Genomic DNA, 13,930 nt, shown 5'->3' with positions numbered 1-13,930 from the left:
TCAAATGAAAAAAGTTTGAATTTCAGACATACAAACTAAAGTTTGAATGTAATAAAAAATTTCAAATTTTAGATTTGCTCTTTATTTGAAGAGCAGTTTTTATACATACCATCTCTAGGTAACATTTGGAGAGTGATTATAAACTGCTTTCCAAATATATCTACTTTGGATATCAATGCATTTTAGAACATTTTTAACTACTCTCTAAAAATATGCAAAATCACTCTAATATTTTTTTGTTGTTGTAGTATTACTTTCACATCTTAACATGCTTTTAAACATGTTTTTTATTTAAAAAAAACTTTAAAAGCGTCACCTTTTTCATAAAGAAATTAAATATGTCCTAAATGAACTTAAAGCATAAATCGTACAAAGTTTGAACATTTTACAAATTAAACATAAGTTACACTAGACTTAGACAACTTGCATATAAACACATCCCATGCTAACATTAAGCATGGTCTGTGCTCAACCACAAGTCGCTTAAGTCTGGTGTGACTTATGCTTAGAACATAAATTGTATGAATAAGGTGTAACTTATCAATTAGCATAAGACGTGCTATCACTGAGAATAGAGTGTGCTCAATTAAAAACAAGAATATAAATTATGTTAACTTAGTGTGACTTATAATATAACTTTAATCGTCTAAACTTTACGTGTCTTATTATCCACTATTATATAAATATTCGTTAAGTCTTTGTTGGTATAACATATTGGACTCAAATCCTAAAACAGACAAATTTGGTAGAAATGACATAAACTTGTTATATACTTGTTCATTGCAGTGACGAAGTTACAAATACCATAGAGGGGGTTATTTTCAATTGTGAAAGACCGATTTACATTATTGTTAGTCCAACTATAAATTTTTTGTAGTTACAAAGCAACATATTTCAGCAGTTAGACTAAGCAAATAATAGACAAATTACTCAATTTACAATGATAATGCTATGAGTAGGATGTTTAATTTTCAAGCTCGATTTACACAGATTTTCACTATGGAAATATTCATAATTATGAAAGAAAGTCAATTTTGTTCTAGAGGTTTTAATCATGTTGAATTAGTTGTTAAGGGCATCCTACTCCCTAAATGATCATGAACAACCAAGAGAAAATGTTAATAATGTTGTGGCAAATCTAATTTTTTTGACCTTGTTGGTAGTTTTAATTTGTCAAATTTTTTTTAGCACAAAGAAGATGTTGAAGAAGAGAAATTTTATATGCCTATACATAATGAGTGATGATGGGCCTAATAAAGGATATTAGTCAGACGCAACACTTGATGTCATAGTCTTTGTCAAAGTCATAGTGTTAATGACAATGTAATCACTAGTCAACATTGAATTTGAATGGAATGAATTTAAATAGTGTTGATTGATTATTATGCAAAGTTAATGAGGACACTAGAAATTTTTCTTTGGACATACAAATAGAGCCCAAAGTGAAACAATTGTTTAAGGACAAAGAAGTTGTGTTATTTGTAATAGAGTTACAATATTGAAAGAAGGGTGACAGAAGTCCAGACATCTTTATCATCATACATAAAACTCAAGCATAATCCATCTCACAGCTGAGTGATAATATGACCTCCACCTAAACTATGATCACAAATAACATAATATTAACACCATATTAAAATGATGATGATAATACTACAAAATCATATTATTTTGCATACCGCTTCAAGACTAATTGTGTTAACTTTTATCCTAGTTGCCACCAACCATCCATTATGTGTATTAGAAGAACATTTAAAACCCAACCACATGAATATAATTGTCAGTCATTACAATATTTGCATAACAAATTACATTATGTTTTACATGATCCATGAATTCTTGTCTAATCATATGTGCATCTACTAATAGTTCGTTCGTCTACTTGCAACCCTAATTGGAATGTCTCATCTTCAAATGTGATAGTTCACTCCCCTAAATGGAAAACAAAATGTGAGTTTCTAACCATCATTGCTCAATAAGTGCACTAATAAATGTCTTGTCATAATAGTAACATTCAACTTATGATAAGATCCAAAATCTAGCTATTTCATGATAAGGTTCATGTGATTTAATTATTGTCAGTTTACGCCTAGTATTGAGGACAAACATAGATTAAATTAAATAAATTAACTGAGGTTAAACAACCAATCAATATTACAACCACTAAACTAACTAAATTAAAGAAATATAAGTCAAAATTAAATTTAGTCTAAGTAAACAAAAAAAATTAATAAAATGTATTTTTCAAAATTTATTTTTAACTACTTGATATGAATCAATTACCAACTCTTGTAACATTACACATACGTGTCTATCATCATTATAATAGTTGAGATTTTCTGAATTCATAAATTTTGGTCAATTTTTTCCTTTCAATTAAATACAAGTCGTGCTCACTAGTAGTATATCTACTTGAATACAAGTCATGCTTACTAGTAGTATATCCTATGCTAATTCGTAAATCACACTTCTTTCAAATGATTTATGTAATAAGCACAAGTCGCATCGACTTGGAGTTGAGCACATTATAATATCATTTGACCAAAAGGATTAAAATGTTTGATGACTCTTAATTTCAAGAATTAATGTTTAAAAGTATAAATACAAGGAACTAATTTATATAAAATAGCAAATCTCAAGAATTAAAATGAATGTTTAATAAAAAAAAATCTTATCTACTTTTATTATATAAATAATAATAAAATATTTACTTTAGTTCCTCAATTATGTAGTGTCGTTCATATTAATCCTTTAAGTCAATCATATTAGTTTTTACCGTTAAAAGACATTAAAATTGAGTAATAGAGTGATATTTATCACGTTAAATGACACATAACAGTCTATTCTCGATACAAAACAACGTCATTTAAGAATTTTTAAGAAATAATTCATTTTGATCCCTGACTTTTAATATTTTCAGGTAATAAGGTCTTTTCTCATCCTCTACTTCACCTTCTTCCATAACATCTTCTCTCTTCCTTTAACCATCACTATAATGACATTCATGCTACAAACATCCTTCGTCTTAAGTTTTTTAAGTTGCATTACCAGATCCAAGTCTTCAATCTATGAGTGGAAAACCAATTGTGATCAATTTAGTAAAAGAGGTCTCGTATGCAGGATAATGAGTACCCTTATCCCCTTACAATAATTTCTTTGCAGTTCAAAACCTCTTTGAGACTAGGAGAGATTACTGCATTTTTTCCTCAAACATGTTGGAAATGTTGGTGTCAAGCCATCAATGCCAAAGACTGAAAATGCTAGGAAATTTATGGCAAAGGTAAAAGAATATGCACAATTGGACATTACTGACAAGTCCATTTCAAGTACCCTATTGACTGAGCTGACTACTAAGAAGTTTCATTGGTCACAACCTATTCATAACTATGTGACTGATATGATCAATCAAGCGACAAAGTTGAAATCAATGGACATGGAGGTAAAAGAATTCTTTCTAGTAAAGTTCATTTTGAAATCTCTCTCTCTTGAGTTTTGTCAGTTCTAAGTGAATTACAACACCATTAAGGATAAATGGAACATATAGGAAATTAAGGCTATGCTGGTTCAGGAGGAAGTGAGGCTAAAGAAGTTGAAAGAACACTCTGTCCATCTCATATTTCATGAAAGGGCTAGTAGTAGCAAGGCTAAGTCAAGTAAGAAGGATAATAAGGACAAGAAAGATAAAGCCTTATTAAATGTTAGTGAAGGCCGAATCCAGAAGGGTCAGAGGTGCTTCTTATGTAAGAAGACTGATCACTTCAAGAAAGATTGTCGAAAGAGAATGGTTTGGTTCGAAAGGAAAGGTATATATTATGTTTAAGTATGGTTTGAATCAAATCTTATTGAGGTACCTAAAAACACTTGGTGGTTAGATTCTAGTGCAATTACTCATGTGTCACACGTAATGCAGGAATTTCTTTCAATCCAGCCCATAAGCGGAACTAACAAGTTCTTGTACATGGAGAACAGAATGAAGGCACAGATAGAAGAAATAGGGACTTACAAATTGATCTTGCATACTGGTTGCTGCATAGATCTAGAAAAGTGTCTTTATGTTCCTGAATGTGCTAGAAATTTGATTTCTGTTGCAAAATTAGACGAATTTGGTTTTAATTTTAAGATTGGAAACGATACTTTTTCTTTGTATCTATTAATTGATGGTTTATATCGTTTCAATCTTAATGTTAAATTTGTTGAATCTCTATTTTATGTTAAAAATGCTATTAGTAGTAATTTGAAATTTAGGGTTTTCAATTATTGAATCCAAAACAATTATTTAACATCAAAATTATGTCAATCAATCATATAAAATACCTAGGGTTCATGCAATTTGGAGAAAACTTTAATGGAGAACCAATCTTTTATGGAGAATCAACGAAATTCATAACCTTTCTCTAATACCAACTGTTAAAATTTTTTTATTCCATTAAGTAATTTCCATTTGATTCAGCTATTATGAAATTACCATTTTTCTTTAGGATCTTGAATTACGATGTTCTCACTATACAATACATGATTCTCACACAATTAAGGGTTTAGAAAGTACTAACCTGAATCTATTGTTTCTTGATGTTACCTCTCTCTTTGATGTCGTTGATCCCTTTGTATTTTTTTCAACTCATCCTTCCTCTTTTAGCTCCTCTCGGATGGTTGAGAGAAAATTTATTTCTTGTGTTTATCGTGAGCACACTTAGAGACGGTGAAAGTGATAGAGAATAACGAATTTTGTAACCTTTATTTGGTAACCGTTATTTTATTTATCTGAAGGGAGAGAGGATGATTTCATTATAATTGTATTTACAATTATACCTTCAATGACTTTATATTTTATATTTAACCACTATCACATTAAATCATTAATTAGAGTCATGCTATAAGTTACGTAAATTACTATAATAAGATTATTAAAATAATCTAACAGTGTCATCATTCCTGCACTTAGTGATTCATTGCAACAGTGGTTAGAGGAAAGAAAAAAATATAATGGAGCAAAACAAAACAAAAGACGATGAGAAACTTTATTACTCAAAAATGTTAAAAATTAGGACAAAAATGAACTATTTTTTAAAGATTTTAAAATGACAATGTTTTGTCTCTAGAATGACCTGTCATGTGTTATTCAATGACAAGAATTAATGTGATTGACGATAATTAATTTTACGACTAAAATTTCAATTTTTGAAGGCTAAATTTAATCTAGTTAAATATTTCAAGGATTAGAATGGAGGTTTACTTATAATCAATTTTTTTGGAAAGTAAAAAAATTTAAAAAATAACGTTTCAGTGTCACTCCAAATGAAAATTCAATCACAAAAGTAATCAGCGGCTACCGACGAGAAACAACAGCTATCTTACTAATCTGAACTAATTTTAGCAACCAAAAAATGTAATTAGTCACAAAATTTTAAAATTAATAACTAAAAATATTGATAACAAGTTAATTTTACAATTAAACTAACGACTAAAGTCATATTTTTTTTGAACTAATTACTTTAATCATTAATTCAATCAGTAATTTTACTTATTATATTTAGCGACTGGTTTTATTTTTTATTTTCACGACTGATATATACATATTTATAAATATTATAAGTATCAGCCGCTAAATCGATCACAATTTATCAGCAATTTTATTCGTCACTAATAAGTATTTGATAGTAGTGAGTTATGGACTATACTCTTACAAATTTATCCACGTCGCTCTCTTTAATCTTCGGGCTCACAATTTTCCTTATAAACAAATTGCCTCATTTTAAGATGGCATCTTTTGTTAATCAACTTTGTAAATGCTATATGTAAAAAATTGTACTAGATTAGTGACAGTAGAGATTAGATCATGTACCTCCTTAGTTGAAACACTATTAGGTATATAATGCATGAATATCAGTGATGCATAGTCAGTGAAACATGATAGACAATAAGTTAACAAAAAAGATAATAGATTGATTGAGGTAACCATGGTTAGACTATTTACCAATAAAATAAAAATTTGATAGTCGGCTTCTAGAAAAAGTTTTCCCTATCTTTGATTGTGATAAGATGACATTTTTTGAAGATAGTAACTAAAAGATATGTTACATATAAATGAAGTTTGAAGGGGTTAGGTTGTTTGGTGGACAACACAACATTGTATGGCAAAATGATGAAAGTGACAGAGATATCAGCATGCTTTTGTGTGGTGCTGAGTTAGGGCACATGCGTTCTAACAAAGGTTTAAGTTATGGCAAAACTCTTATGTTCCACACATATTTTTTATTAAACATAATGAATATTAATTTCATAAAATCTAAAAAATGTCTTGTAATACAATTATCAACACTTTGTACATAATATCTTATAAAAAATGTTGAATATTTTAACCAATTATTAGGATTAGGATGGGAGTGGAGAGGTGTTGAGAATTATTGGGAGCATAAATAACAATTGAGATTTGTTATATCTGCCACAGCATCAACCGACTTCTACTGAGTTGATGGTGATGGTGATGCTGAGATTGTGACTGAAGACAACTAGTATCAAGGATTTGGGATCTAATTTAGTCCAAATTAGTTAATATACTCAATATATAATTACTTAATAACTTTATTACAATTCTTTAATTTGAATTATGCTTGGTTTATAATCTCAATTTTAATAAATTAAATAGTTCTAATTTTAAAATTCAGTCCATTTTATTTCATGTAAATGTGTTTTCTATCTAAAATTAACATTTTTTATTTTTATAAATTAAATTTATTAGAGTGTATCTATTGTAAAATTACTAATAAAAAATTAAATTATATCTAAAATAAAACTATAAAATAATTTCATCTTAAACTATAATTTTATGTTGAAAAACCTATAATTTTATATTAACCTTAATATATTAAATTTGAATTAATAAACGAAGTATTTTAAAAGTTATATTAAATGGCAGTGTTTTTAAAAGTTATTTTCTTTTTCTCATTATACCACGAACCTTCTTTTGTATTAAATATTTTTTTAGTTTCATTTAAATCTAAATACTTTCATAATTTTTAAATTTATATTTTTTATTTTAAATCATTATCGCTTACTATAGTAAAACATTTATTATTAATAAGAATATTTGTTTCTTAATATATAAAATTTATTAAGTTTAAATATACTTATTCGATACAAATTTAATATTTTATTTACAAAAAATTATTTTAAATTAATAATACTTGTGAAATATAAAAAAACTTTTGAAGTCATTTAATATATCAAATCCATCATACATTTTTAAATATTTAGATAAAAATAATAATTTGAGAATTTTAAATATAAAAACCTTATTTTAAAACTATAAAATATCAATCAATTCAAATTTTACAAAATTGAAATTATATGTAGCGTAAAAGCTAAAAATGTCATTATATCCAATTATTTTCAGTTTGTATTGGCTTCATCTATGCTTAGTTTTCTGCACTGTTTTTTTTTTTAACATTTTTTTTACCATTTACACGACGTTTAATGTAGCTGCTGTAATTATATATTACAGTTTCATTTAAAAATGTTGAAGAGATAGCACACATATAATAGTTAATGAATAAAGTTTCTTTCATTAAATTTCTCTCATTAATTATATATAATTTATCTTCTTAAATTTTAGAGAAATTAAACGAGAGAATTGATAAAAATAGAGAAATATAAGCTATTTCTAATTTATGAAATAAATTTTGATCAATTTTATACTGAAATTTTTTCCTCCATAAAGTTCACTCAAACTAAGCCCAAATGGAGGTTTAAGTTCAACCAAGATGGACCAAAATATAAGTTTACTTTTTTTTTAATTAAAAAGTTAAAACTCTAATTTGACTTAAATATGAATTTTACACTTAAACATATCAAATTGGCTATAAAAAAAAATTAATTTGAGTTTAAAATTTAAATATTTAATTTTAGCTAGCTTAATTGGGTGAACCTAACTCTTGCCAACTTAATGCAGTTTGTAATTGCCATTGTGGAGGAAAGTAGCCAGAACATCTCACCACCTATTGATTAAATATTCTTGGGCCGATGCACTTTGGTTTTCCTTCCCCCTTCTTGGAGTTAAGTTTCCTATTGATCAAATTTCAATGAAAAAATGGATTTATGATATTCTGAAAGGTGATGTCTACACCACCCAACTAATTTGGTCCTTAATTATATATATTGAGGACTAGAAATAATGTCATTTTTAATAGTAAGTCTCTTTATACTATGGTCTGTGGTTAGCTCTACGTGATTTGGTTGGAGCACAATCTGAGTTTACTAATCATGATACTCTTGTTGTGGATCCATTCTAGCTGGCCAGAAGCCTCAAAACGAAGAATATCAATATTAAAAATGCTAATGCAGGTTGGTTAGTAGGCTTAATGGTTTCGGGTTGAGCCTTAATAGCAAGGAATCACGATGGAGGCTTTTTGGTTATTGTAAAAGTCAGTTCAATTGGAACTGTATGGATCCTGCTCTTGCTGAACTTGTAGCATTTCGAGGGTGCCTTCTTACCTACCAATGCTATATATTCTCTTCAATGCAATGAATGGACATAAATGAAGTTTTGTGTGGGAGAAAACCATCCAGAACTGCATGCTATGCGTCTGCTTTCTACTCTATTTCCTTATCTCTTGTTGTCTGTTCAATTATGGTGTTGCTCATTTCTTGGCATCTCAAGTGGTTTTAACATTGTATCTGGTGGAATGATTCTCTAGGGCATATCATGTTCATTTTGGAGATGTAGTTTCCAAATAATGTAAATATATTCTTTTTCCTTTTAATAATGAAAAGTGTTCACATAAGTTTTTAAGGTTTGAGTTTGATAAACTAACAATTATTTCACCTCACGAATTGTTACTCTTAACTATATATTGATATTTTTGTTTGTAAATAATAATTATTGAAAATATTATATCTAAACGATTTTTTTAGATATTATTTATTATCACTACAAGATAATATTTCATTTGAATGATGTTATCATATCAAATGCCCCAACCCATATTTTACGTTATAACTGAATTCACTTTGGTGATCATTTAAGATGTAGTGTGATATATATTGGATGATATTTACAACTTTTCACTTATTAACAAAAAATATATATACCATTTTCATATATTGTCAAAAGTACCATTGAATACAAGACAAAATAGATAAAATACAAAATATAATTATAATGACTAAAATATCTTTTTTTATGATAAATGGGGTAAAAAAATCCAAACAACAAGAACAAAATTAATCAGCCCTTCTAAGAAACCAGAAAGCTAAAGCATTCCTAATGAGAAAAGGTCACAAAAAGGGAAAAGGGAGGGGGAGGGGGATTATCAAAAAATGAAAAGGGTAAACAGTCCTCTAGACCAGCTTTGACTAATCTATCAGCACTTTAGTTAGCCTCTCTAAGGAAGAAATTAATCCTAATACAATTGCTACTTTTTAGTAATGACCTAATATTATTAATCAATAGGAATAAGAAATAATTATAATCATGTGCATTCAAAATACGAGACATAGTTTCTTTACAATTATTTTTTTATCTAGATTAACTCAAGACCTTGCCGGAAAACAAGCTTGATCCTAAAAAAAACTCCATAACTTAGCAATTAAAGGAGAACAATGTTCTAAACTACTTTGAAATCCAGCTACAAAATCTCTTTTAGCATGATTAAGCCTCCACGTCCAGCAGCAAGCTCATATTTTGAGATTGATCCATCCACATTCAGCTTAAATTACCCTGCAAGGGAAGGAGACTACCTAATCTGATTATAAGGATTCAGAAAATTATAATCAGCTTTGCATTTTAGCCTTACCACAAAAAAAAAATTACTAAAATCACATAGAATCTTATTGATTAACACATCAGGTGTGAAAGTAGAATTCTGAAAAATCTCATAATTTCTATTATTCTAAAGATGCCATATAATAACCCCAAAAAACATATTCTAGTGGACAAAATTATTGTGGTCAGATTTAGAAAAATTAGACTTTGGTCAATTAGAAAGCCCTAAACTGAAGAAACAAGCCCAATTAGTAGGTAAAATAAAATATTTTCAAACCTGTTCAATAAACCAACAATCTCTTAAGACATGAGGACAGATAAATATTTTCTATCTTTCTTTTAATAACTAATATATTTTGATTAGACTCTAACTTTTTAACAATATTTAAACTAAGTAAATATTTCTATAATAAAGGAGTTAAAAATAAAAGAAAGGGTTTAATCTATTTTTAAAAGATCTTTCTAAACTTTAAAAAAAAAAAAAAGAATGCGTAAGAAAGCAAAGTTAGAAACATAAATATATAAAGTTTATATATATCAGTTAACTTTTAAAATAATGAGTTATATTTAGTCCTTAACCTTAGTTAAAATTCTGCTCAAGTAATTTTGTACAAAACCTCTAAACTCAAATAAATTTACACACTACCTCTTTAAACAAACAAATACCGCTAAAGTACTATTACTCGGTCTCTTCACACTAACATCATTTATATACAGGAAGAAAAAAATTAAACACAGAAAAAATGTTGAATGAATGATTTTGCTACTCATATGTTCTTGCACTTGTACACTACTTTTTGCATGGAATTGTCTTTAATTTTTAATCAACTTACCCAAAATTTACAATAGACATTATCATATATTTGTTAGACTTAACGAACTTTTGCCAAAGGTTACTTGATGTGTATAAAGATTTTTTTTGAGTTTAGAACACTTTCTATTCTTTATCTTTGTGTCTTTTTTTCATTTTGGTGTAAGATGCAATGACAAGAAGAAACTGCATTTTTTTAATAAATAAATATAGTGTTGTCATTCTTGATGAATATATATTTTGAATTCATAGTCAACTCTTTATGCATCTTTGATTTAAAAATTTTTGAGCTTTGCATTTGCAATTTTCTGCTTGAATAGCATTGCTATTAAAGCAATTTTTGTACTTGGACTATTTTATGAGAGTATATTGACGTTGGTATTGTCTTCTATACTGTCTTAGACAAATTGATCTAATCTTAAATCATCTTATAGACAGTACAGCCTTTACTAGTTGTTTGATCATAAGCACTGATATATACAATCACTTATGTAAGCAATTGCATCACAAGGTAAAAAGAAAAAAAAAATCTGCTTATGTATACATAGAAAGTTCCATAAAATGCTTTAGCATCCAAAAAGCATGACACAATAGAGGGTGAGAGTAATACTTTCTTAAACACTATAGTATTTGATTATATTTTTATATTGTAATCTTAATTATTAATGTGCATTTTTTTTAAGGTTTCTATGGTTTAATTATATATTTAAGTTATCAAAATTTTGTTTAATTCATGTGTGAGAATGGTAATTTTTCTTAATGACTATATCATACTTTAATTTATCAATGTATATACCAATTGAAATAAATGAAAGATGTAACGTGTATGTTGTGATTTTTTCTAATAATATTTAATAATATATATTACTCTTTGATATTTCATGTTCAAGACTATTGTATTATATCATATTACAATGATAATGATGATGTGTGTACTATGAGTATGTATGTTATAAACATATCTTTTAATGTTTTAATAAATGAGATATTTTAAATCATGTTTTTTCTATAAGAACATGATGTCTTTAGTAAATATAAATTTGGATGATATCAAGTAAAAAACTTGACTGTGAGATCTTATTTAATACTAGACAATATATGCATTGAGACTAGTGTGTGAATGAATTGATAGTCAAGTCTCATAGATTATTAATATAAGATATAGAATCCTCACACAAATACACATTAGCAATATTGATATATTAACATATCATGGATTGTTATATGAGTGTCACAAATGGTTCTCGATGTGATAATGGTATATGAGGTCCTTTGACTTGAAGTAATTACAACTTTTACAAGACAAGTACTATGTTTTAATTTCATCAAATGTCGATGTAATAATATTATCATAAAATTTGAAGTTAAACATAAAATAAATTATGTAGATGAATGTGAGTGATTGAGATTTGTTCTTCCTATGTAACAAAGTAGGTATCTATAAGTTCTTTTGATAAAGTTAGATTATGAAATGCATAATCTCTCCCTAGTTCTTAGTAACTCTAATCGTCCTTCCTGAGACAAGATCTAGTCATGATAAGAGAGCAACTATCCCAAAGATTTACTCAAGCAAGGGTTGATGACAGTTTGCAAGCATTCTAATTTTGTCTTAGTAAAAGCAAGAATCTCTTCTTTCTTAAAGAAAATTGTCTCTGAATTTATGGTTGTCTGTTTTGTATGTCTACGTTGAACTCCTTTAAATTTACTTTTATAATAAACTTGTTTTATGTGAATAAGTATTTTTTATATTTAATTATAATATTAAATATAAATATTAAAATTCTTAGTTCATATATCAACCGGAAAATGATATGCATTAAAGGTTACTCTACCAATTACATTTGTTTGTTGCTTCAACTAAACAAAAAGAGTGATCCAAAAAAGAAAAAGTTAGCTTATCCAAAATGACGAGAAACTCACTGCTACACTAGAACTTTTCATCTCTTTGTCATCTTCTAGTAATTATAATTGAACTAATATTGTGGATGGAAAAGAAAATATGTTAGATTTTAGTTTTTTTTTTAAATGCTAATTTTTAAGCTTTTTTTTTTAAAATAATATGAAGTTTATGTATATTAAATTTTTTGATAGATAATAACACAATTATTTTTAATTTTGTAACTTTAAATTTGTTATATATATATATATGTAGAAGAAATTAAATTAAATCAATATAAGTTATATTCACTCTTACATTGTTTATATCTTAATATAAAAATAATTTTAATCAATTTAATTATTAAATTATAATTACATAGATCGTTGGTGTCAAATTTTATCAAAATTAAATATTTATAATATTTTTTTATTAAATAGCCTTTATTTTTATATATTTCAAATGTATCTATTTACATTAATTTGATATATATGAATAAAATATTAAATCATTTTAAATTAATCTCAAATTTTGTATATATAACATCTGTGATTGAAAATTTTAATCTCCTGGTTGAATTATGATTAAACGATATAAGAGTGAATATGCACGCACGTGATTGTACTTGTATATGATTCATTATTAAATAAAAAATATTAATATCATCAATTTTACGGTTTAAATATGTTTCTGGCTCAAACAGAAGCATTTCTTTTTATAGTTTGTCTATTTATATATTTTTCTTCATAATCTTTTTAGTTCAAAAAAAATATTTATTTTAATTACTTTATTGTATTTTTTAGGACTAGAATTAAATATTTTATATTTTATTAAAAAAACCATTAGAATTAATAATTTGAAAGAAAAAATTAATTTATATACAAAAATTAAATACAAAAACAATTGAAGAATACTTTTTTATATTTAGTATATTATCACTCAGGTTAAACATTTTTTCAATTCTTTCATTTCTTATAAGAAATTATTTTTTTATTTATTTGTTTATATTTTTAAAGCAATAATAAATTTAGAATTGTTTTATATAAAAATATTTTAAAATGTTAAAATTTAAATCAATTTAGAATTCTGTTATCAAAATAATTTTATAACTTGTTCACTTCTAAAGAAATTAAAAATGAAAATTGAATGAAACCAAAAATATATAAAGAAAAACATATAACTATATTTCTTAACATTTCACATATAAAATTATGAACAATAGTAAAAATATTATATTGAAGTTTTTTTTTTCCTTTCTTTTTATGATTAATTTTTAATTTTTCACAACTTAAAAAATATGTTTCAATGAAAAATCAGTCCTCAATGGGAATGTGATCCTATTTTTATTTATAATAAAAACAACGGTACGAGATATTAACTTCATTTTTTTTATTGTCTATTAAGACTATACAAATTTATTGCTTGATTTTTCTTACTTTTTGGGCAAATGAAAGGAAGAAAGATTGAAATTAAATTTCAGTTG

This window comes from Abrus precatorius, unplaced genomic scaffold (genome assembly GCF_003935025.1).
Source record: "Abrus precatorius isolate BTA unplaced genomic scaffold, Abrus_2018 Scaffold11, whole genome shotgun sequence".
Taxonomy (NCBI): domain Eukaryota; kingdom Viridiplantae; phylum Streptophyta; class Magnoliopsida; order Fabales; family Fabaceae; genus Abrus; species Abrus precatorius.
The sequence above is the reverse complement of the archived record's forward strand: the minus strand, read 5'-3'. Positions refer to the sequence as shown.